The sequence below is a fragment of the Rattus rattus genome, chromosome X (assembly GCF_011064425.1).
Source record: "Rattus rattus isolate New Zealand chromosome X, Rrattus_CSIRO_v1, whole genome shotgun sequence".
Taxonomy (NCBI): Eukaryota; Metazoa; Chordata; class Mammalia; order Rodentia; family Muridae; genus Rattus; species Rattus rattus.
The window spans coordinates 86,613,572-86,639,171 of record NC_046172.1 but is presented as its reverse complement, the minus strand read 5'-3'; the positions used below and the strand labels follow the sequence as shown (position 1 = coordinate 86,639,171).

At 38.7% G+C, this 25,600-nt stretch overlaps 1 pseudogene; it reads left to right on the top strand.

The window, feature by feature from the left end:
- Window positions 1-19,877: 19,877 nt before the first annotated feature.
- LOC116888044 lies at window positions 19,878-21,204 on the top strand (annotated as a pseudogene).
- The last annotated feature ends 4,396 nt before the right edge of the window (window positions 21,205-25,600 follow it).

Sequence of the window (25,600 nt, the reverse complement as noted above, 5' to 3'; positions counted from 1 at the left end):
AATTCCAAGGGTAAGGCAATCTAAAATCATGATGAAATCTTCAACAATTTTTATTCTTTAACATTGTCATATCTGTATATTTTTAATTTTGTTTGTTTTCACCATCAACATCCACTTTTGTTTCCTATGAGTAATTTCCTTCAAGCAAGCCCCTTTCTACTTTGATATTTATTTTAAATCATTGAGTTTAATTGTGGTGGCTTACTTGAGCGTGAGTAGAGTGTTATTTATTGAAGTAGGGGCATATTATCAGTTGTTTAAGCACTGAAAAAATGTTACCCCGTTCCCAGAAACCATCAACTACCATAGTCTCTCAGTGATGGATAGGGCCTCATGAATGCCACCCTCTTTGCATGATGAAATGGTGACAGGCCTAATTTTGTGTAAGTCTCCTGAAACGACAGTGAGTTCGTGAGTACAGTTGCCATTTGATACCCAAAAACACTTTCACAGTAGTCCTCGCCGTGCTCTGGAGCTTTCACTTTTCCTACCTTCTTTCCTATAATGTTCACTGAGATTCGTAGAGGGGGATATTGATAACTCATTTAAAGCCAAGCATTCCAAAGTCACATATTCTCAGCTCTTTGACCAGTTAGAGGTCTCTATAGTAACTACTGTCTGTTTAAAAATTAAGGTTCTCTGATGAAGGCTGAGAGTGCACAACACTAATAAAAATCCGGACCACATGAAGGCACCACCTTATGACCACCATATATATTTAGTAAAATAATAGTAATAAATACCTTGGGTTGATGACATTCCCTATCTGCAGGCTCTTGACTATGCTTACAATCCTAGTTTCTTCCTTGGAAGCCACCCTCAAACCCAAGCATAGAGAGATTGGTTATCTATATAATAATCATGATATTACACTAGTAATATTGTCTGGCATATCATTATTGTACCTTGCAGGGTACATAGCCGGGTAAAACAGTTGGTGATTTTTCTTCTCCAGTAGACTGAATAGCATCTTTCAATGCTATGAAAAGTGTCCAGATAGGAGAAAACTTCTATCTCAGTCACAATTTGAGTACACAGGGTCCTGCAACCCAAGTGTGTAGTGTCTTCCAAAATAGATGCTTAAAATCTAGTTCTATGTGGCAGCCAAGAGCAATGGCAATTGTCTGAAAAGCTTTGAGATATTCTGAAACCTCTCAGACCAACAATTCATGAGGGACTATTCCATACATTGATAATATTTGACTTTTTGGAGAAACATTACATACTCATTCATATATTTTTAAATTATGTTTTTCTAATAGGTCTACAAAATAGAAAGTTTGTATCACACTTTTTCATGTATTCTTAGATTTGATTAACTCTTTCCTTCACCTTGGCTTTCTGTATTACCTTCATTCCTGTCTATACCTTCTTTCCTCAGCATTTCCTATCTCTACTTCCACATCTATAAAGCAGCATGGCTGCTCTGGCAAGAGATAATATCCAAAGACCTTCTAGGTATACATGATCCAGTCGGAATGCAGATACATCCCAGATTACACTATGATCTGACTGGGATACAGGCAAACCCTTAATATGCACCATTAATCCCTAACAACGAAGGTAAGGTTAGTTTGTAAAAAGAAACAGCCATATTTTAAAGTGTCATCTAGTTGAGGGGCAGACAAAATGAAGAATCAGAGAAAGATTTTACAGAATGAGTCAGAGATAGGATATGCTATGCACAACTCACATGAGAACAGCCAAGGAAGAGAGGATACTTAAAAGAAGGGAGAGAAAAAAAGGTACGATGGGTAGAAAAATTAGATTGCATGAAGGCTAGAAGATTCCAGGACTAGTCTAGGGAAAGTTAGAACATAAAAAGAAACACTCTGGGCTCAGCCAAAGCTTGGGTATGGCTCTCATCTCATCCTTTACTCTTAGGAAGTAAAAGTTACATTTACACATATCACTTATATTCTATTATCCTTCTTCCTCTAGTGGACTCTCCCTGCTTTTCTTGCCTTCCTTGACACTCCGAGTAAAACACAATAGTCTAAGAATGAAAGGCTAGAATACATACATGAGAAATAAAAAGCAGTGTTTCTCCATCTGGCCGATGCTTATCTCAGTCAGTATAATTTTATCCAGTTCCATCCATTTACTTGCAAATTTCATAATTTCGTTTTTCTTAACAGCTCAATAATATTCCACTGTAAAATGTATTACATTTTCATTATGCATTCATCACCTGATGAACATCTCGCCTGATTCCATTTCCTTACTGTTGTGAATAAGGGAGCAATGAACATGAATGTGCAAGCATCTCTGTAAGGGAACATAGAGTCATTTGAGTATACGACCAGCAGGGGCATAGCTGGATAACAAAGAAATGTACTTTTAACGCTTTGAGAAATAGCCATGATTTCCATAGTGACTGTATCAGTTCTGTACCCTTCGACACTGAACAGGCCTCTCTCTATACGTGTCACTATTTGTTGTGATTGTTTTCTTAATAATATATATTCTGACTGATATCAGATGGAATCTCAAATTAATTTCAATTTTCAGTTTTCTGATGGCTAAGGGTGTAGTATAATCCTAATTTCTCCAGTCTTTTAAGTCTGTTAAGACATGTTCATTTCATTATATGGCATCTTTTATCCTTCCATTTGCTCAGGTCCAAAGAATCAGAATTGTCTTTGTTCTATTTTCCTCTCTTGCACCCATATTTGGGGGTTCCTATATTCAATCATGCCGCGTTATATACCTATTTTTTTCAAGTGTGGATTTTTTCTCTTAAGTGCTTTTTTTTTAAATTTTTGAAATAGGGTTTTTAATTTTTCTTCAAGGCTGACCTTGAACTCATGATCTTCCTATATCAGCTTCTCAAAAATAACACCAATGAAGCAAGAGAAGAAACTTTTGGAGGTGAATGTGTACGTTCAGAAAATAGACTGTGATAATGGTTTCTTTAATATTTATCTTCAACCTTAGTGTGGTGGTTTGAATGAAAAATGTCCCCTGTAGACTCTGGTATTTGAACACTTGGTCTCCAGATGGGTGGCCCTGTTTGGAGAGGTAATTGTAAGTGCAGTTTTGCTGGAGGAATCAAGGCACTGTGGATAAGCTTTAAGAGGTCATAGGCTCATCCTACTTGAATTTTGCTGTGTAGGTTACTGCTTATGTTTAAAGATGGTGATCATGATTGCTCTGCTCCAGCCTCCTGCTGCCATGCCTCCTTGCCATTGGATTCTCTTGGAAACCACTAATCCAAATAACCTCTTTCTTCCATAAGTTGTTTTGGTCATGGTATTTTATCAAAGCAAAAGAAAACTAACACACATAGCAATACACACAGAAACACAAACACACACACACAGAGAGAGAGAGAGAGAGAGAGAGAGAGAGAGAGAGAGAGAGAGAGCTTTTCCATATGGCACAGTGTTATTGTTTTAAACAAATTACATCAGATACCTTAAGAATATTTCCTCAATGTGGCCAGTTCTCATAATTGCCAATGCTACAACCCAGATCCAAAACATATTAGGCACTTATTGTAGTATTATAGTTGTTTCTTAACTGTGCTCTTTATTGAACATTTGTACTTCCGTGTTTTATTCTTTATATGATATATATATAAATACCTGTCAGCATATGTTAGATTGAGTCACCCTTTACCTTGAAAGTTTACACTGCAATCTCACCTCACTTTGAGTCAAAACCAAAATCTTCTTAAGGAATACACTAACTCTGGAGAGCATTTCATTACATTATCACTTAGGAGTCTTCAGAATCCTTTTTCTTCCTCTCCTTTCTGTCTGACTTCATGTTAGCCAAAACTGATTTCATAATTTTCTTTCATTTACTTACTTTTATTTCTTTGTGTGTATGTATGTAGCCATTCCATTATATAGTATAATAATGCATGTGTGTCTGTATATTTCTGTGTATGTAAATACATGTTATGTGAGTGAAAAGAAAATTGTATGAACATGAAGAGGGCAGAGGTTGATATCAGGTGTCTTCTTCAATCACTCTGTATTTAATGAGACAGAGCATCTCACTGAACCTGGAATTCTCAGATTTGGCTAGCATATGTAATTGACAGTGTTTATTTCCTCAAATTAACAAATGAGATGAGAGCCATACACAAGCTGTACAAACAACCAGATTGGGCTGTCCTAAATATCAAAATGCCTGGAAGGTTTTAATCTCTGTACAAACTATTTTTTCTTTTTCTTTTTAGGATTCCTTTTTTCTATTTAGGTATTTCAGTTCAAATGTTGTGCCCTTTCCCCCATGTACAGAAATCCCCTGCTGCTTTAAGGAAGATGTTCCCATTCGCACTCCCCTCACTCCAACCTCAATAACCTGGCATTCTTAAACTGGGGAAATGAGCCTTCATGGGGCCAAGGGCTTCTCCTCCTATTGATGCCAGACAATGCCATCCTCTGCTACATATGCCTCTGGAGCCATGGGTCCCTCCACCTCTTTGGTTGGTGGTTTACTACCTGGGTGCTCTGGGGGGGGGTCTAGTTGGAGGATATTGTTGTTCTTCCTATGAATTGTAAACCCCTTCAGCTCCTTCAGTCCTTTCTCTACCTCCTACATTGGGTATCCTGTGCTCAGTCCAATGGTTAGCTACACGCATCCTGATATCTATCAGTAAGACTCTGGCAGAGCCTCTCAGGAGACATCCAGATCAGGCCCCTGTCAGCAAGCATTTCTTGGCATCAGCAACAGTGTCTGGGTTTGGTGGCTGTATATGGGCTGGATCCCCAGGTAGGGCAGTCTCTGGAAGGCCTTTCCTTCAGTCTCTGCTCTACCCTTTGTCCCTGTATTTCCTCCAGTGACTACTTTGTTCCCCCTTCTAAGAAAGATTGAAGCATTCACATTTTGGTCTTACTTCTAGAGCTTCAAATAGTCTGAATAGTTTCTTGCATATCCCAAGCTTTGGGGCCAATATCCACTTATCAGTGAGTATATATTATGTGCTGTATCAATGTTTTTATGGTATCTGCTGCCCATGAGAATCTCTTTTCAATCTCTTTTATTCTGTTGGTGATGCTTGCATCTATGACTCCTGAGCTCTTTTCTAGTTATTCTGTCTCCAGGGTTGTCTCTCCTTGTGGTTTCTTTATTGTTACTATTTCCATTTTTAGATTCTTGATGGTTTTGTTCAATTCTTTCACCTGTTTGGTTGTGTTTTCCTGCAATTCCTTAGTGGGTTTTTGGATTAACTCTTTAAGGGTTTCGACTTGTTTACCTGTGTTTTCCTGTATTTATTTTTTTTTCATTTATTATTTTTATTGGATATTTTTATTTACATTTCAAATTTTATCCCCTTTCCCAGTTTCCCATCAATAATCCCCCTATCTCATCCCCTCCTCCCCCTACTTCTATGATGGTGTTCCCGCTCCCCAACTACCCACCCCTTCCTGCCTCCCTGCCCTGAAATTTCCCCTACACTTCTGGAGGTGGGGGATTCAGCGACCAAGGGCCTCTCCTCCCATTGGTGCCCAACAAGGCATCCTCTGCTACATATACAGCAGAAGCCATGGGTCTGTCCATGTGTAATCCTTGGGTAGTGATTTAGTCCTTGGAAGCTCCGGTAGGTTGGTATTGTTGTTCTTATGGGGTTGCAAACCCTTTACAGGAATTATTTATGTCCTTCTTAAAGTCCTCTATCATAATCATGAGATGTGATTTTAAATTCAAATCTTGCTTTTCCGGTGTGTTAGGGATCTAGTATTTGCTTTGGTGGGAGAACTGGGCTCTGATGATGCCAATTAGTCTTGGTTTCTGTTGCTTAGGTTCTTGAGCTTGCCTCTCACCATCTGGTTTTCTCTGATGTTAGTTTGTCTTGCTGTCTCTGGCTGGAGCATGTCCCTCCTCTGGGCCTATAAGCCTGTGGTTGTAGGTATGAGAGCACTCCTGGGAAACCAGTTCTCTCTGGGCACACTTGTCTGTAGGCTGCATGGACACCACCTCCTCAAAGGGGTCAGATAGAGACTGAAGAATCCTGGTTCCAGGTGGCTCTGCAGTTCCTGTGCAATGTGTGCTCCTGGCAGGTCCCTCTTAGGACGGTTATTGGAGCAAAAGTGTGGTCTCATCAATGGGTTTAGGAGTGAGAGCACTCCTGGGAGACCCACTCTCTCCAGACAGGTTTTCGTTCCGGGGGCTGTGGGACAGCCTTAGCTCTGGACACAGATCAAGACTGGAAGAGACAATCTAATTTTCTAAGATGACTGATTTAATTTTGCTTTTCTTGCCTTCTGACTGAATTGCTATGATACAACTCATACTGATTTGGCAGTATGTTCTAATCTTCTGGCTTCTTATTTTCAGTCTCATTCTGTCTTGACCTCCGTATAGCTTCTTCTCTCTGAAATGTGTCTCTGTAAAACTTCTATACACACCACCAACACCCATGTCTTGCCATTTTCTCTTCCTGCATTGCTTTTAAGTGGCCTCTCTTGCCTGTCTGTTCTCGTAAGTGTTGGCTATGTCTTATGTCTAACTCATTCTATCAGATTTTTTTCTGATTCTTCACTTTTTCACATTTAGATGCCACTTTCAAACATGACTGCTTTCTTCTAGAAATTAATGTTACCTTCATTGTTAGCGAATAAAGGTGTGTGCTAAGGGTGTGTCTGCATTCTCGCCAGATCATACTGTAATCCAATACATGTCTGTATTCGAGCTGGATCACATAATCCTAGACGGTTTTTGAATGTAATCCCTTACCAGAGCAACTATATCTCTATTAAAATTCCTCTAGAATTATGGCTAGCCATTCTTGTACCATTCATCTTTCTCTGACTTCTGAGGGCTAAGAGTATAATGAGCCATCAGTGCTCAGTCAACTTTAATGTTCACACTGGAGATTCTACCTCTGGTCCTTACATCTAGTATATATGTGAGGATGACCTTGAATTCATCCTTTTGTCTCTGTCTCCTATGTGATGCAATTGCAGGCATGTGTAATCCAATGTGGTTGGATTTTACATATTGCTTGACCTACATTTTGTATAGATCAGAGATCAGTCCACGTGTAATTTCTTTGCTTCTGGCATATTCCTCAACAATAAACTATCTACTATATGTGGTGAACATCTGCTCTTTCCAACATAATGTTGTATGTAGTCTTGTAATTTAGTCTCCCAGATAACGTTTACAGCTAAAGCAGTTATCTCTCTGCCTTCTGGGCCAGTGGCATAAAATATATTTGTACCTTAAAATGTTTTTGGCAATCTTCTACCACAAAAATTCTTATTTAGTCTTCTCTTTTTTTATGCTGTAGGCCTAGCAGTGATTGTCAGTGACCCCCACAAGCATTGCCTAGGCATAAATTTTTATTGAAAACACCATAGTCAGAAATGAATTACTGACCTACAAGGAAAAATGTATGGTGATTCATCTCATTATTTTCTTATTAATTGTCCAATTCGAGATTGAACCATGGTTACTTAGCGTTATAATAGTCTATCACAAATCTTGAAAATACCCAAATACTTGAGATATTCTGGGATCCCTTGAATTCTCAATTCTGAGACACTGGTTTACAGTGGAACAATGTTTTGGGTTATCCCTAACTGCCTCAAGCAAAACATCCTCTTAATCTACTGAACAGTCTGTCTGTTTAGATAAGAAGAATTTAATTGACTTACCTATTTAGGGGATTCTGCTTAAAGATGAGCTATAGAAAAATATAGCTCTGCTAGGAAATCTCACTTTTCTCTTACTAAACTCTGATTTTCTCATAGTGTAGCTGGACTCACAGGGACTTTACATGGATTAATTAGTGTTTAAAAGCACTTTTGTAAATGAAAAGGAGCCATACTAAGATAATCATTTAAACTCTGAATGCTTGCCTTTTTTATTCATGCTACCATTACAATTTCAGGCTCTCTTCCATAATGTCACCAGATTATAGGTGAGCTCCCAAAATAGACAGTCACTAAGACTAAAACTGTTGTATGACCCAATATGCAAAACAGCTCTGGGAAAGGAATGATGAAGCTGACTTGATTGTTGCAATGACCTACTCTTTTATATTGGATGGCATCGTAAACAGTTTTAGGGAGATTTGGAAATGAGAGAATTTTGTATCTGGTATGGCACAAAACTGCTATCCATCTGAGAGTCATTGCAGATTAATTATAGTGCCCTACAAATGTTTGTTTCAAAAATGGGCTATATGATCTTACTTTTTGTAACAGCTCAGATTAATTTTCATGAAAGTCTGGTTATTGCAAGTGTTCCTCTTTCCTTAACTGACTGTGATCTTTTCACAAAAAAAGGCTTAATAGATTGATTTGAAGTAACTCTCGTCCAAGACAAGTTTAAAAATAATCTTCAATCTGAAAAAAAAAATGGCTCAGTTGACAAAGACACAAGTCTCCAAGTCTGGTGACCTGAAATCAATCCCAAGAAACCATATTGTGATAGCTTGATATGCTTGACTCAGGGAATGGCATTATTAGGAGGTGTGGCCTTTTGGAATAGGTGTGTCACTGTAGGTGTGGGCTTAAGACCCTCATCCTAGCTGCCTGGAAGGGAGTTTTCTGCTAGCAGCCTTCAGAAGAAGATATAGAACTCTCAGCTCCTGCTGCACCATGCCTGCCTAGATGTTGCCATGCTCCCACCTTGGTGAAAATGGACTAAACCTTTGAACAAGTAAGCCAGCCCCAATTAAATGTTGTCCTTTATAAAGTTTCCTTTGGTCATGGTGTCTGTTCACAGCAGTAAAACCCTAACTAAAACACACAAGAAGGGAGAAGGAAAGAGCCTTCTTCTGAACGATGTCCTCTAAACTCCACATGACTGTACACCCATGTCCCTATACACATGCATACACACAAAAAATTAAATATAAGAAATAATACTTTCACTGAGCATGGTGGTACATGCTCTTAGTTCCAGACTAGGAATGCAGAGGCATGCAGGCAGATCTCTGTGTGTTTGAGGTCAGCCTGTCTGCATACAAGTTATTTAAATAAGAGTGATTTTGTATAAATGATATGATTCTAAATGTTTCTAACTGTGAGGAAGTTTAAACTTGTTGATGACTCTACAATTCTTATATAGATTCAATACCAAAGGAAGGCTTGTTAGTTTCTTATATCTGCCTGAACCGAATGAAATGCAGATAATGATTGACAGTCTTCTCACCTAATTATAAGTACTATAATATTATTGCCAAATTCATTTTTTCTCCTTTAGTAATTCTGCAGCATACACTCAGAGAACTGAAATGAAGAAATTGGCATATTATATCATAAATAAAGGTGCACTAAATTCTCATGTAGGTTTCTAAACTATTGTTGTATTTTAAAAAAAATGGGATGAGGAGTCGGAGAGTTGGCTCAGTGATTAATAGCACATGTTACATTGGCAGAGGACCCAAGTTCAATTTCTGAAATCTTGTTGGAATGCCATCTTATCAACTCCATGAAGACCTGCACTTCTGTTCACAGACACATGTATATGCAAGCTGACACAGATGTGGAGAAAGGGGAACACCCCTTCATTGTTAATGGGATTGCAAGCTGATACAACCACTCTGGAAGTCAGTCTGGAGGTTCCTCAGAAAATTGGACACCTGAGGACCCAGCTATACCACTCCTGGGCATATACCGAAAAGATTCTCCAACATACAACAAGGACACATGTTCTACTAAGTTCATAGCAACCTTATTTATAATAGTCAGGAGCTGGAAAGAACCAAGATGTCCTTCAGTGGAGAAATTGATACAGAAAATGTGGTATATTTACACAATGGAGTACTGCTCAGCTATTACAAACAATGACCATGAAATTCTTTTTTTTTTCTTTATTTTCTTGGATATATTTCTTTACTTACATTTCACATGTTATTCCTTTTCCAGGTTTACTGTCCATAAACCCCCATCCCCTCTCTCTCCCCCATACGGGTATTCCCCCCATACATCCCCCCTACTTCCCACCTCCATACTCCCCTCCCCTGGGGGGTCCAACCTTATTAGGACCAAAGGCTTCTCCTTCCCCTGCTGCCCCAACAAGGCCATTCTCTGCTACTTATGCAGGTGGAGCCCTGGGTCAGTCCATGTATAGTCTTTGGGTAGTGGTTTAGTCCATGGAAGCTCTGGTTGGTTGACATTGTTGTTCTTATGGGGTTACTAGCTCCTTCAGCTCTTTCAATCCTTCCTCTAATTCCCCCAAAGGGGATCCTGTTCTCAGTTCAGTGGTTAGCTGCTAGCATTGACCTCTGTATTGGACATGCTCTGGATGTCTCTCAGGAGAGATCTATATCCGGTCCCTTTTCAGCCTGCATTTTTAGCTTCATCAATCTTATCTAGTTTTAGTGGAGATATATATATGCCACATGTGGGGCAGGCTCTGAATGGCAATTCCTTCCAGTTGCTACTCTAAACTTTGCTTCCATATCCCCTCCTATGGATATTTTTCCCCTTTTAAGAAGGAGTGGGAGCATCTGCACATTGGTCATCCTTCTTCTTGAGTTTCCTGAGATCTGTAGATTGCATCTTGGGTAATTCAAGGTTTTGGGCTAATTTCCACTTATCAATGAGTGCATACCAAGTGTGTTTTTCTGTGATTGGTTACCTCACTAAGGATGATATTTTCCAGTTTCATCCATTTGCCTATTAATTTCATGAAGTCATTGTTTCTGATAGCTGGGTAGTACTCCATTGTGTAGATGTACCACATGTTTTAAATCTATTCCCCTGTTGAAGGGCATCTGGGTTCTTTCCAGCTTCTGGCTCTTATAAATAAGGCTGCTATGAACATAGTGGAGCATGTGTCTTTGTGTATGTTGGAGCATCTTTTGGGTATAAGCCTAGGAGTGGTATAGCTGAGTCCTCAGGTAGTGGAATGTCCAATTTTCTGAGGAACCTCCCGACTGATATCAAGTGTGGTTGTACCAGTTTGCAATCCCACCAACAATGGAGGAGTATTCCTCTTTCTCCACATCTTCGCCAGCATCTGCTGTCACCTGAGTTTTGATCTTAGCCATTCTGACTGGTGTGAGGTGAAATCTCAGGGTTGTTTTGATTTGCATTTCCCTTATGACTAAAGATGTTTTTTGACCATTCAGTAATCCTCTGCTGAGAATATTTTGTTTAGCTCTGTACCCCATTTTTTAATAGGGTGATTTGGCTCTCTGGAGTCTATTTTATTGAGTTCTTTGTATATTTTGGATATTAACCCTCTATCAGATGTAGGATTGGTAAAGATCTTTTTCCAATCTGTTGGTTGCTGTTTTGTCCTAATGACAGTGTCTTTTGCCTTATAGAAGCTTTGCAGTTTTATGAGGTCCCATTTGTCGATTCTTGATCTTACAGCATAAGCCATTGGTGTTTAGTTCAGGAAATTTCCCCCAGTGCCCATGTGTTCGAGATTCTTCCCCACTTTTTCTTCTATTAATTAGAGTGTATCTTGTTTGATGTGGAAATGGATGGAACTAGAAAATATCATCCTGAGTGAGGTAACCATATCACAAAAGAACATACACAGTATGCACTCACTGATAAGTAAATATTAGCCCCAAAACTGGGAATGTCCAAGATACAATTCACAGACCACATGAAGCTCAAGAAAAGAAGGAAGACCAAAATGTGGGTGGATCAGTCTTTCTTTGAAGGGTAACAAAATACTCGAGGAAATACAGAGACAAAGTATGGAGAAGAGACTGAAAAAAGGCCATCCAGAGACTGCTCCCTGGGGATCCTTTCCATATACAAACACCAAACCCAGACACTATTGTAGATGCAAAGAAGTGCTTGCTGATGGTAGCCTGATATAGTTGTCTCCTGAGATGCTCTGACAAAATCTGACAAATAAAGGGGTGGGGGCTCACAGCCAAGCATTGGATTGAGCATGGCGTCTCCAATAGAGGAATTAGAGAAAGGACTGAAGGAGCCAAAGGGGTTTGAAACCCACAGGAAGAACAACAATATCAACCAACCAGACTCCCCCAGAGCTCCCAGGGACTAAGCCACCAACCAAAGACTACACATGGATGAACCCATGGCTCCAGCCACATATGTGGCAGAGCATGGCCTTGTAGGACATCAATGGGAGGAAAGGCCTTTGGTCCTGTGAAGGATTGATGTCCCAGTGTAGGGGAATGCCAAGGCAGGGAGGAGGAAGTAGGTGGGTAGGTAAGGGAGCACCCTCATAGAAGCAAGGGTATGGGGGATGGGATAGGGTGTTTCCAGAGGGGAACCGTGAAAGAGGATAATATTTGAAATGTAAATAAATAAAATATCCGATAAAAATTGTTGATCATTAATACTGTAAAATAGTACATCTGTAAGATGCATTAGGCAAAGCAACAAAACCACTTATATGTCTTGGATGTTGAAGAGTTTGTTTTTTGATTTAAAAATCAGAGAATAATGAGTTTATGACATCCAATAGGTAAACAGACTTGCTAAACTCGCCTTTTGGAAAACAATAGCATTCTCACATCCTTTTATGACTTTCTATTAAATTCAGCATCCGACATGTGTCACTTCAGCTTTAATTTATAACGTATATAAGTGGTAGAACTATAATAATAAGACTAAATTACCAATTTTCAGTGCTGTATTCAAGGTTTATAGGGAAGTGCTAGAGTCACATGGATCAGTGATAGTGCCCCTATTTTGTCAATTAAAAGCCTAAAGAGGGATGGATGTTAGAGTTAGTCAGTATGTAAGGAGAATTATAAAATGCCCCTGGGTAGCTGAGCAAATATTATCACTGAACAACAGATGAGAAATGACAGATACAATTTAATATCTCTGCATATAAGTCAATGCACGTAGAAAAATGTTGAATTGTTTTGCGCCCTGTAAGATTCTGAATTAATATTTTTAAGAGGGGAAAGTCTTCTAAGTGCCTACCACAAGTAATGAGATTGTTTACTTGAGGTTCAGCTTTGCTCAAATACTTAGCAAAGTTTTAAAAGTTTTATGAAACAAATGAAAGATATATTCATGTTGCCATAATATACATACACAAGCTTTGTGACAACACATACACACACGTGCACATACCAAAAATATATAGGAGGGAATGAATAGTGATTTTTCCTTGCTAAAATAAACGTTTTTCAACTTTATTTTGACATTGTAAAACAAAATTATGAATATATTTAGCATTCTGTTATCCCTTTGTGCCAAAAATATAAATTAAGGAAAAAGGGACAGAATTGTGGCTGTTTAGCATAGGAATGAATGTCTAATTGTAATAAAAGATAATGATAGTAGGGAAGGCCACATGCTTCAGTATTAGACACATGTAATTCCTACTTCCACCTCATTGTTAAGGCAGTCTCTACCTCAAAAGGATAACCAACTGTCCAATAGTGATTCTCAATACTCAAAAAGTGAGTGTTTAAAATGTAAATTTCTCATCATAAATGCTCTCATAGAGCTTACCAAGCCAAATCAGATTGGTTAAAAATGTCACTGATATGTATGTGTTTATATTGAAATTTTACAACTCCATTCCCAAAAATATACAAAATTAATGATCACACTTCAGTAACTTTACACTGAATATATCTGTTTAACCCATCAACCACCTCAAGAAAAAACTTCAGTAAAGTCTTTCTTTTTTCTTGTTCCAACTCATTTCCTTCTTCCTCTAAAGGGAAATCATTATTGTCAGAAATAAGCCTTATATCTTTAAAATGTATGTAAATGTAATCAGAGAGAACATTGCCATATGTATGTGGAAGCTCTCACTCAGTGTTATTTTGGAGAGATTCATCTACATTGTTGTGTATTATGTACTAGTTTGCTCATGTTCCAGCAATGAATCATCCATTCTTCTTGTGATTTACATTGTGGTTTTTGGTTTTGGCTTCAATATTTTCCCTTGCCACAAAAATCTCAATAAACATTTCTTGGTGAATTCATGTATACATTTGTCAAGTTTGGGATTTTTCTGTCACAATTAAGCATATAATCAGATTTAATCAAAGTAGACAAGTAGTTTTACAAAATGATTCTGGCAATTTACAATTCCCCCAGTATATGAGAATTCCAGTTGCTTCACACCCTATTGGGAAATTTTGAAAGCTTGTATAATTTTTTTTAAATTTTAGTCTCACTGGTGAATATAATCACTTGCTATAACACGTGTCTCCAGATGTTCTTGTTTATATAGAAGATGGAAAACAGTGGTGGAAGTCTTTGATTATCCAGATTAAACAGAATTATGTTACTTAAGTAGAACTCCTTTGCTATACCTATTGGAGTTGGAATTGGAATGTCCCACAAAGATTCATGTATTTGAATATTTAGCATCTAAACTGGTGGCACTGTTGTGAGGAGGTTGGAACATTTAAGAGGCAGTGGAAAACTTGAGAGGTACAGCCTGGTTAGGGAAAGTAGGTTGTTGGTGGCATGCCTTTCATGCTATACTCATAGTTATCCCATCTGCCTGTCTCGCTGTCTATCTATGTATCTATATATTTTTCTCTTTCCCTCTCCCACTTCTTCCTTTTTCTCTCCTTCCATCTTGTCCTTCTTACATCCTTTTCCTCCCTCCCTCCATCCCTCTCTCTGTTTCAACTTCTGGGCATCCATGTGCAAATAGATAAATATTTAGAGAGATCTAATATTCTTTTTTTTGTAAAAAAATTTATGTTAATTCATTTCCTAGTGGATATTAATATCCGTCCTGATTCCTTTGTATATATTTTGTTATGTTCTTTTTTTCTTTTTTTTAACTTGAGTATTTCTTATTTACATTTCGAGTGTTATTCCCTTTCCCAGTTTCGGGCCAACATCCCCTAACTCCCTCCTCCCCTTCTTTTGGGTGTTCCTTCCCCATCCTCCCCATTGCGCCTCCCCCCAACAATCACATTCAGTCTTAGCAGGGACCCAGGGCTTCCCTTCCACTGGTGCTCTTACTAGGATATTCATTGCTACCTATGAGGTCAGAGTCCAGGGTCAGTCCATGTATAGTCTTTAGGTAGTGGCTTAGTCCCTGGAAGCTCTGGTTGCTTAGCATTGTTGTTCATATGGGGTCTCGAGCCCCTTCAAGCTCTTCCAGTTCTTTCTCTGATTTCTTCAAGTCTTAACAACAACTACTTCCAAATGGCCCACAGACATTATAGTGAAATGTAAAACCACAAAAGAGAATAGAAGATTATACAGGAGATTGAATTTATGACTCTTTGTATGATACCAAAGACGTGGTGTATTAAAGAATTGCTTAAATAGACTTTCAAAGCAGAACTCCTGCCAAATGTGGTGGTACATGGTTGAAATATGAATAGTTAGAAGGCTGGGAAATCAAGATGCAATCTACAGATCGCATGTAGCTCAAGAAGAAGGATGACTAAAATGCAGATGTTTCATTCCTTCTTAAAAGACAGAACAAAAATATCCATAGAAGGGAATATGGAGGCAAAGTTTAGAACAGAGACTGAAGAAATGGCCATTCGGAGCCTGCCCCACATGTGATTGATATATATATATATATATATATATATATCCACCAAAACTAGATGGATGAAGCTAAGAAGTGCAGGCTGACAGGAACCAGATATAGATCTCTCCTGAGAGACACAGCCAGAACATGTCAAAAACAGAGGCGAATGCTAGCAGCAAACCACTGAACTGAGAACGGTACCCCATTTGGAAGAATTAGAGAAAGGATTGAAAGAGCTGAAGGGGCTTGAAACCCCATAAGAACAACAATGCCAACCAAGCAGAGCTCCCAGGGGCTAAACCACTACCCAAAGACTATATAGGGACTAACCCATGGCTCCAACTGCATAGGTAGCAGAGAATAGCCTTGTTGGGCACGAAAGTGGAAGGAGAAGCCCTTGGTCCTGCTAATGTTGGACCCCTAGTGCAGGGGAATGTGGGGGTGGTAGTAAGAGGAGGGATGAGGGGGGAACACCCTTATGGGGGAGGAGGAGGGGATAGGGGGCTTATGGACAGAAAACAGGGAAAGGGAATAACATTTGAAATGTAAATAAAGAAATATATCCAAGAAAAAAAAAGAAGACTGGAAAATAAGAGTGAGTTTGTGGTCTACCTGGACTGGCCACATATGAAAACGTCATTATCATTAATTAATTAGTTAATCAGTTAATTTTAGGTCTGTGAGGCAGATGTCAAAAGCATAAGAATGGATACAGACTAGATGAAAATATTTACATAATATATTTTTGTTAAAAAAGTGTTGTTCAACACATCCTAAGAGAACTTGAAATTCAACAATAGAACAAACAACCCAATGAAAAATGGGCTAAAAGTCTGACACCTTACCAAAGAATATATACAGTGGTCGAGTAAGCACATGGAAATATATTCAATTCAAAGGAATTAAAAATCAAAGTAATAAGGCTTGTATTGTTCCATTATAGAGGGCTTGTCTAACATACAGGATAAGAAGAACTAACTTTAAGTCACACCAGGGAGTGGGGTGGAATTCAGGAAAGGAAAACAAGGAGAAAGAGAGAAACTTAAATGTATATCATAAAGGGAAAGAAGTATGGGTCTAACTTTGCGAGATTCTGAAAAGTGAAAATGAAGAACATAAAGATCAGTGAAAGAAGGGAGAAATAACTAGGTGAACTTAGAGGCCATTTACAGCAGAGAGAGTTCTATATGGTGCTTTAATTGTTAGTCTACATCATCATATATATGTCCAAATCCAAAGAATATACCACCAAGAGTAAACACTAATATAAAATACAGACTCAGCATGATAATGATGCATCAGTGTAGGTTCCTTCATTATAGTAAATACACAAGCCTAGAAGGAAACATTTATGATAGAAGACCTGTGAGGAGCTGAGGGATGTTAAAAAAGAACCATGTTTCTCTCAGTTTTTTTTTTCTGTGAACCTGAAAGTATTCTACAAAAAAGAAATTCAATTTTTAAAATGTAAAGCAAAAGATAATGTCTTAGTGGGGATACAATGGGACACAGCCATTGGGAACATTGCAATAAGCATGTTTAAAAGGTGACTGGAACACCCAATTAGACAAGATGGATGAAGCAAAGAAGTGCAGGCCGACAGGAGCCGGATGTAGATCTCTCCTGAGAGACACAGCCAGAATACAACAAATACAGAGGCGAATGCCAGCAGCAAACCACTGAACTGAGAACAGGACCCCGTTGGAAGGAATCAGAGAAAGGACTGAAAGAGCTTGAAGGGGCCCGAGACCCCATATGAACAACAATGCCAACAACCAGAGCTTCCAGGGACTAAGCCACTACCCAAAGACTATACATGGACTGACCCTGGGCTCCAACCTCATAGGTAGCAATGAATATCCTAGTAAGATCACCAGTGGAAGGGGAAGCCCTTGGTCCTGCTAAGACTGAACCCCAGTGAACGTGATTGTTGGGGGGACGGTGGCAATGGGTGGAGGATGGGGAGGGGAACACCCATAAAGAAGGTGGGGGAGGGGTTAGGGGGATGTTGGCCCGGAAACAGGGAAAGGGAATAACACTCGAAATGTAAATAAGAAATACTCAAGTTAATAATAATTTAAAAAAAAAGGTGACTGGAAGAGTAAGCCCCACTTCTAAAATTAGTTGGACAAAACAAAGTGGAAAACCCAATGTTGAAATTCTCAAGGAAATATTAAAAATATTATTTTGAAAGAATAAATATAGACACCTGCCATAGTGCTCCCAAGATCTCATCCTCCTAGTATCATCCCTAGCTCGGTTTCGAGAAACCTGAAGACTCTCTCTTTCCCATCTGAACTCATCTGCAACATACCACACAGATCTTCTCTCCCAACTTTTCCCAACCCATCTCATTATCCCAGCCCCAACAGCAGCAGACTTTCACTAGGAATACACCAGATAAGAACAGGGAAACAAGCTAACTGAAGACCCTTACCACTCACTGTTCCCCTCCATATCTAATCCCACAGTCTCTTCTCCATAACTGGAACAAAACACCAGCTGCAGTCTTCCATGCCCCCGATCAGATCTGTGGATCCTACTGTCCATCCTCTCTGAGCCGTCCTGCTCTCATTGGATAATTTTATCCCAGTCCCCAACTCCAGCAGGCCACCCCTGCCAGATAAACAGGTATACTGCCCTCTGACCTTCTCTTCTCTCTCTGTTTCCTCAAATGCAACCCCTGGTCTCATCCCCGGCTCTGCAGAAGAACAGTTGTGGCAGCATCCCTTGCTTCACTGCTCCTAATTTCTGTGAATCCACAGAACTTCCCCTTCTAATGATCTTCCCTCAACTCATTGCTTTGTCCCATGTCCTAACCCCATCAGGCACAGCCTATTATCCCAAGGGTTGCTACTTCCAGGAAAGCAAGTTGACTGGAGCAGACCCACACGTCTCATACTGCTCCAGAGATCCAATCCCCCTATTCTAATCTCTAGATCTGTAGCAGCAAACCCATTGTTTCCCCCTCTCCTCTCTGACCCCAACCCCTACTTATCACAAAGACCTTTTCCCTGACCTTCCTTCCTCAAACTAATCTCATTATCCCAGCTTCCTACAGTAGCAATCATTCCCCCATGAGTACACCAACTGAGCAGGCCAGGAAAAAAGGCAACACATACTCTTCACACTCTCCAAAAGTCCAGAGAGGAAACAGAATCCAAGGAAGGACACATCCACTCAAAAAAGACAAAGCCAAAAGCCAGAAGTCAGTACCTGGACACACACACACACACACACACACACACACACACACACACACACACACACACACACACAGAGAGAGAGAGAGAGAGAGAGAGAGAGAGAGAGAGATGCCCACATACCTAGATGCAAGGAAAAAACGCCTACAATCAATAACAACTAAGGCAATAAGTCTCCAATAGAGACAAGCTACTCTACAGCAGGGGGCCCTTAATATTTCAACATAGCTGAAGCACAAGGAAAAAACTTAAAACCATCTATGTGCAGATGGTAGGAATTCTCAGAAAGCAAATTAATAAGTCCTTTAAAGAAACCCAGGGAAACACAACCACAAAACCCATAAACAGTTGAAGGAAATGAAAATTATTGTTCAAGACCTGAAAAGAATTAGAGAAAATAGAGAAACATACAAACAGTAAATTTGAAAGTAAAAAATTTTGGAATTTAAACAATAACTACAGAAGCAAGTTTCACCAACAGAATATAAGATATGGAAGGATAATTTTAGGTGTTAAGAAAATAATAGAAGAAATGGGTACAATGGTCAAAAAATGTTAAATATAAAAAAAATCCTGAAACAAAACATCCAGAAAATATGGAACATTATGAAAAGACCAAAGCTAATAATAATGAGACTAGAAGAAGGAGAAGAATCCTTTCTCAAAGGCTCAAGATATATCTTTAATGAAATCATAGTTGAAAAATTCCCTAATCTCAAGAAGGAGATTTCTATAAGAAGCATGCAGAAGATCAAGTAAACTGGTACAGAAAAGAAAGCCTTTTTGCCACATAATAATCAGAACACTAAACATATCAAACAAACAAAGAATATTAAAAGCTGCAAGGGGAAAATGCCACGTAAGGTATAAGGGTAGATGTATCAAAATTATATCTGACATCTCAATGGAGACTGAAAATCAGAAGTTCCTGAACAGATAGATGTGCTGCAAACTCTAAGAGATCATCGATTCCTGCCCAGCCTCCTATACATAGAAAATACCATAAATGAAGAAAATAAGACAGTACATCAAGAAGCCGAAGTTAAACATTATCTATCTATAATGCAACCTAAGGAGGTTAACTACATCTATGAAAACAAAGGAAATAATCTCACATCAGCAAAATAAAAAGAATGAAAATATACACACATACTCATTCACTCAGATTAACACACAGCACCACCACCTACAACAACAGCAACAACAAAATAATCAAAAATTATGAGTCATTGATATCTCAGAATAACAATGGTCTAAATCCATACCCCAACACTGCCAGGAAAGGCACAGAATAACAGAATGGAGGTAAAAACAGGATCCATACTTCTGCTACATACAGGAAACATGCATCAATATGAAGGATAGACATGACTTAATGGTAAAGCTTGAAAAAGGATATTTCAAGCAAGTAGTAGTGTTTCTTTAACAAACTGGGTGTTTGGGGCATATATTTTAAGAAATGAAATATCTTCTTGGTGGACTTTTTTTCTTTGATGAGTACATAGTTTTCTTCATCTCTTTTGTTTCATTTTGGTTGATGTCTACTTTATTACAAATGATATACTAGCTTGCTTCTCTGGTATATTTGCTTGAAATATCTTTTCTCAAACTTTTACCAGAAGTACGCACAAAAGGATAGGTGACAAGAAATAATCAAACAGGGATGAAACCATTAAAATAGAAATAAAGAGAAAAATACAAAGAATCAATGAAACAAAGTTGTTAATTTGAGAAAATCAAGAGGACACAAGCTTATCCAAACTAAGAGACACAGAGAGAATAACCAAATTATGAAAATCAGAAACAAAAAGGGAGACATAACAACATACACCAATGAAATCCAGAGAATCATTCTTTTAAAAATGTGCTGTGTGAAACTGAAAAATCTGCAATAAATGGATAATTTTTCTCAATAAGTACCCCTTAACAATGTTAAATCGATATTAAAAAATAGAACTATAACCACTAGTGAAACAGAAACAGTCATTAAGATTTCCTCAACTAAAAAGAAATTCCAGGACCAGATGGCTTAGTACTGAATTATATCAAACTTTTAATGAGTTAATGCCAATGCTCCCCAAATTACTCCACAAAATAGAAACAGAAAGAGCATTAACCAATTCATTTTATGAAGCCACAGGTACCCTGATATCCAAACCATATAAAGATCCAACAAAGAAAGAGAACTAGAGACCAATTGGATGGATACGGCTACGCGACATTCCATCCCACAATCCCCCGCGTCCTTCTGGTTCCGGCAAAGAAGGGTGGCGAGAAGAAGAAGGGCCGTTCTGCCATCAACGAGTTGGTGACCCGAGAATACACCATCAACATTCACAAGCGCATCCATGGAGTGGGCTTCAAGAAGGGTGCTCCTCGGGCACTCAAAGAAATTCGGAAATTTGCCATGAAGGAGATGGGGACTCCAGATGTGCGCATAGACACCAGGCTCAATAAAGCCGTCTGGGCCAAAGGAATAAGGAATGTTCCGTACCACATCCGAGTACGCTTGTCCAGAAATCGTAATGAGGATGAGGATTCACCAAACAAGCTCTACACACTGGTAACTTAGGTGCCTGTTACCACATTCAAAAATCTACAGACAGTCAATGTGGATGAGAACTAACTGCTGAATATCAAATAAAGTTACAGAACTGCCAAAGAAAAAAAATAGGTATGGAGATACTTAATAAAATACTTGGAAACTTAATCCAAGACACACATCAGAAAGACAATCCACCATGCTCTAGTAGGCTCCATCCCAGAGATATAGGAATACTTCAATATATGAACATCAATAAACGTAATCCATCATATAAAAAACTGAAAGACAAAAAGTGTATGATCATCTCAGTATATGCAAAGAAATCCTTTGACAAAACCCAACATCCCTTTATGGTTAAAGTCTTGCAGAGAATATGGATACAAGGAACATAGCTAAGCATAATAAAGGCAATTTACAGCAAGCCTATAGCCAACATCAAATTAAGTGGGGAGAAGCTCAAAACCATTCCATTAAAATAAGGAACAAGACAAGGTTGTCCACTCTCTCCATGCCTATACAATAGAGTAGAATAGCTTTAGCTAGAGCAATAAGACAACTGAAGGAGGTCAAATTAGAAATAAAGAAGTCAAAGAAAAGAAGTCAAAGTGCCTTTATTTTCAGATGGTATGATAGTATGCATAAGTCACCCTAAGAATACCACAAGGGAATTCTTAAAGCTTTCATCAGAGTAACTGGATATAAGATTAACTCAAAAATTCAGTAACTCTTCTGTATACAAATGGCAAGTAGATGGAGAAAGAGATCAGGGAAGTAACTCCTTTCACAATAGGTTCAACTTTATAACCACAATAGGTGGGTAACTTTATCTAAGCAAGTGAAATATTTTTATAATGAAAACTTCAAGTCTTTGAAGAAAGAAATTGAAGAAAATATCTAATGATGGAAAGGCCTCCCAAACTCGTGGCTCCGTAGAATTAACATTTAAAAATGGCCATATTATCAAAAGCAATCTGCAGATCTTGAAAGGACAACTATCAACTTCATATGAAAAAACAAAAATGTAAATTAGGTAAAACAATCCCGAACAATAAAAGAACTGCTGGAGTTTCCACCATTCCTGATTTTAAGTTATACACCAAGCTATAGTAATAAAAACAGCATGATATTAACAAAATATACATTGGTCGGTGGAATCAAATTGAAGATCCAGACATAAATTCACACCCCTATAGACAACTGATTGTTGATAAAGACAGAAATACACACTGGAAAACAAGCCAGCATCTTCAACAAACAATGCTGGTCAAACTAGATGTTTACAGGTAGAATACAAATAGATAACATGTTTCAGGATATTTGATCACAATATGAACCCTGAGATTGTGTTATTTGCTTAAAAAGCACAACAAAACTGTTTATGATTGTGGTGTGGCTCACCTGTAGCCCACACCTTTAATCCCTCTGGCTGGAATACAGACGTGTCTTTAGTACACACCTTTAATCCCAAACAATTAAGGTAAAGTTAGTTTGTAGAAGGAAGCACAATGTTTAAAAGTGATGTCTAAATGAGTGGCAAAATGACAAAGATTTGACAGAATAGGTATGTTCATCTCTCATGTGAAGAGGGTGGGGAGGAAAGAGAGACACTTAAGAGAGAGAGTAAACATCAAGAGAAAAACAAAAAAGGTGACAGAAAGACATGTTGCAAGAGAGAGAACAAGCTAAAACAGGTGAAGACAGAACAAGTGAGAGAATGAAGAAACTAATATTAATAAACAAAATGTTAGAAATTTAGAAATTCAGGGTAATCAGGAAAAGCCTAGAGAACCAGGTTGAGTTATTTAGCTTGGAGAGAAGTTTGAGTCAGAACAGCTGAGTTGAATCAGCCAGCCAGAGTCAGAAAGAACTAGGAAGTGGTGAGTTTATTCATCAACAAGTCTTAGAGGCTGAAAATATTCCAGGCCTAGATTAGAATGTATGGAGCCTAGAAGCTTCCAGGACCAGACCTAGATTAGCAGATTGAGGCATTAGGTCTCAAAGACGACATTTACCTCAGGAGAATAAAACTTACTTTGAAAATCAAGGTTTATTATGTTGTTCAAAACACAAGTCAAGTGGATCAAACTTTTCAACATAAAACCAGATAGACTAAACGTATCATAAAAGAAGGTGGGGGATAGCCTTGAAAGCAGTGGTACAGGAGAAAACTTCCTGAACAGAACACCAGTATTTCAGGCTTAAGAAAACTGTTAATAAATGAGACCTCATGAAAATGAAAAGCTTTGGTAAGGCAAAAGAGACTGTCAATAGGAAAAAATGGCAACCCACAAAATGGGAAAAGATTTTCACCAACTCACCATCCAGTAGAAAGACTACTATCTAAAATATATAAAGAACTCAAGAAACTGGACACCAACAAACCAAATAATCTAATTTAAATATGGGGTACAGATCTAAACAAAGAATTCCCAAAAGAGAAATCTCAAATAACTGAGGATCGCTTAAAGAAATATTCAATGTTCTTAGCCATAAGAGAAATGCAAATCAAAATGAAATTTCATCTTACACCTGTCAGAATGTCAGAATGGTTAAAATCAATAACAATAAGTGACAGTTCTTGCTAGAGATTATGTAGAGCAAGGGGAACACGTCTCCATTGTTCGTGGGAGTGCAAACTTGTAGAGTCACTGTGGAAGTCAATATGTCAATTCCTCCAAGAATTGGGATTTGATCTACTTCAAGACCCAGCTAATACCACTTGTGGGCATATACCCAAAGGTGTCTCTATCCTAATACGAGAACACTTGCTCAACTGTATTCATTGCGGCATTGTAGCCATGCACTGGAAACAACGTATATACCTCTCAATGGAAAAATGAATAAAAAATGTGGTATATTTACACAATAGAGTATTACACAGCTGTTTAAAAAATAACATCAGGGATTTTGAAGGGAAATTGATGGAAGTAGGAAAAATTATCCTCAGTGAGGTAACCAAGATGCAGAATAAATATGGTATTTATTCACTTATAATTAGATATTAACCATTAAGTCTTAAATAATAAGTGACAACATGCAGACACAGAGAAATTAGGTAAGGAAGAGAGGATGGGAGAACATATGGTTGTTCCTGGGAAGGCAAAATAGGATAGATTTTATAGGTGGACTGGGGGGAGGGAGGGATAGGAGCAAGAGGGATCAGGTGATCGGGGTTCTGGGAGAGAGTGTCAGGAAAGACTGCTAGAATGGGGGGTGTTTTGGGGGTACTGTACCTACCTAGTGCGATGGATACTTCCTGGAATCTATGAGGGTGATCTTAATGAGGACTTCTAGTAATGAGGGATATGGAGTCTCAACTGGCCATCTCTTGTAGCCAGGCAAGGTTTTAACCCAGAGGCCTAGGGTCACTTTTCTGTTGACTTCTTGGCAAAAGATCCCCTGAAAACCCCATACAATCTGGGTTGATGCTAAGATAAAAAGTTGCTTTCTGCAAACTGAGAGCTGGGCCACATTGCCAAGGACATCCTCTACACAACACAATGAACATTGAGAAGATCTGGTGTCTGCGTGGCGCCTTCACCACTACGTTCTAGACTCTTTGGTACAGAAAGACAATCTGCAGGCTACCAAAATAGAAATGTGGAAAGCAAACCAGTCACAAAACCTTTGACATATGATCTGCCCTACCTGCAAAATATGCTACAGCAATGGTGGCATAGAACTTATAGGAGTAGCCAGTGTCTAATTTGACTTAAGGACCACTACTAAAAGGAACCCATACTTGACACTGCTTAGGTAACCAAGAACCAGAAACCAGATATCCCAGAAACTAGGATAAAAGCAAACACAACTTTTCTTAAAAAAACAAAACATAAAATGATTCCTTAGCGATATTATGCTATACTCATGCACTGGTTATCAGAGAGATGACTTCTTGCGGCAGATGGAAACAGATGCAGAGATCCACTGCCAGACATTGTTCAGAGAGTCCAAATGGGAGGTCTCCTTTAAATCCCTTTTCTTACAGCTTAGGAGATCCCGTGGACATAGAGGTGGAAAGATTATAAGAGTCAGAGGAGATGGAGGACAATAGGAGAACACAGCCTTCTGAACCAACAAAGCAAGGTGCATATGAGCTCGAAGATACTGAAGCAGCAAGCACAGGACCTACATGGGACTGTATCAGGCCCTCTGCATGTATGTTATCACCATTGGCTACGTTTATTGGGAAACTCCTGACTGAGAATAAGTGGGCCCCTGATTCTTGTGCCTGCTCTTGAGAGTCTGTTCCTCCTGTTGGGTTGCTTTGTCCACCTTGGATATGATGGCCTTTGCTTCACCTTATTATATTTTATTCTGTCATACTTTGGTTTTATCTTATAAGCTTTTCTTAAAATTAAATATATTTCTTTTCTTACATTTCAAATGTTATTCCCTTTCCATAAGACCCACATCCCCACCCCCTCCCCCATACAGGTATTCCCCCCATTTATCTCCCTTAGTGCTCCCCGTATCC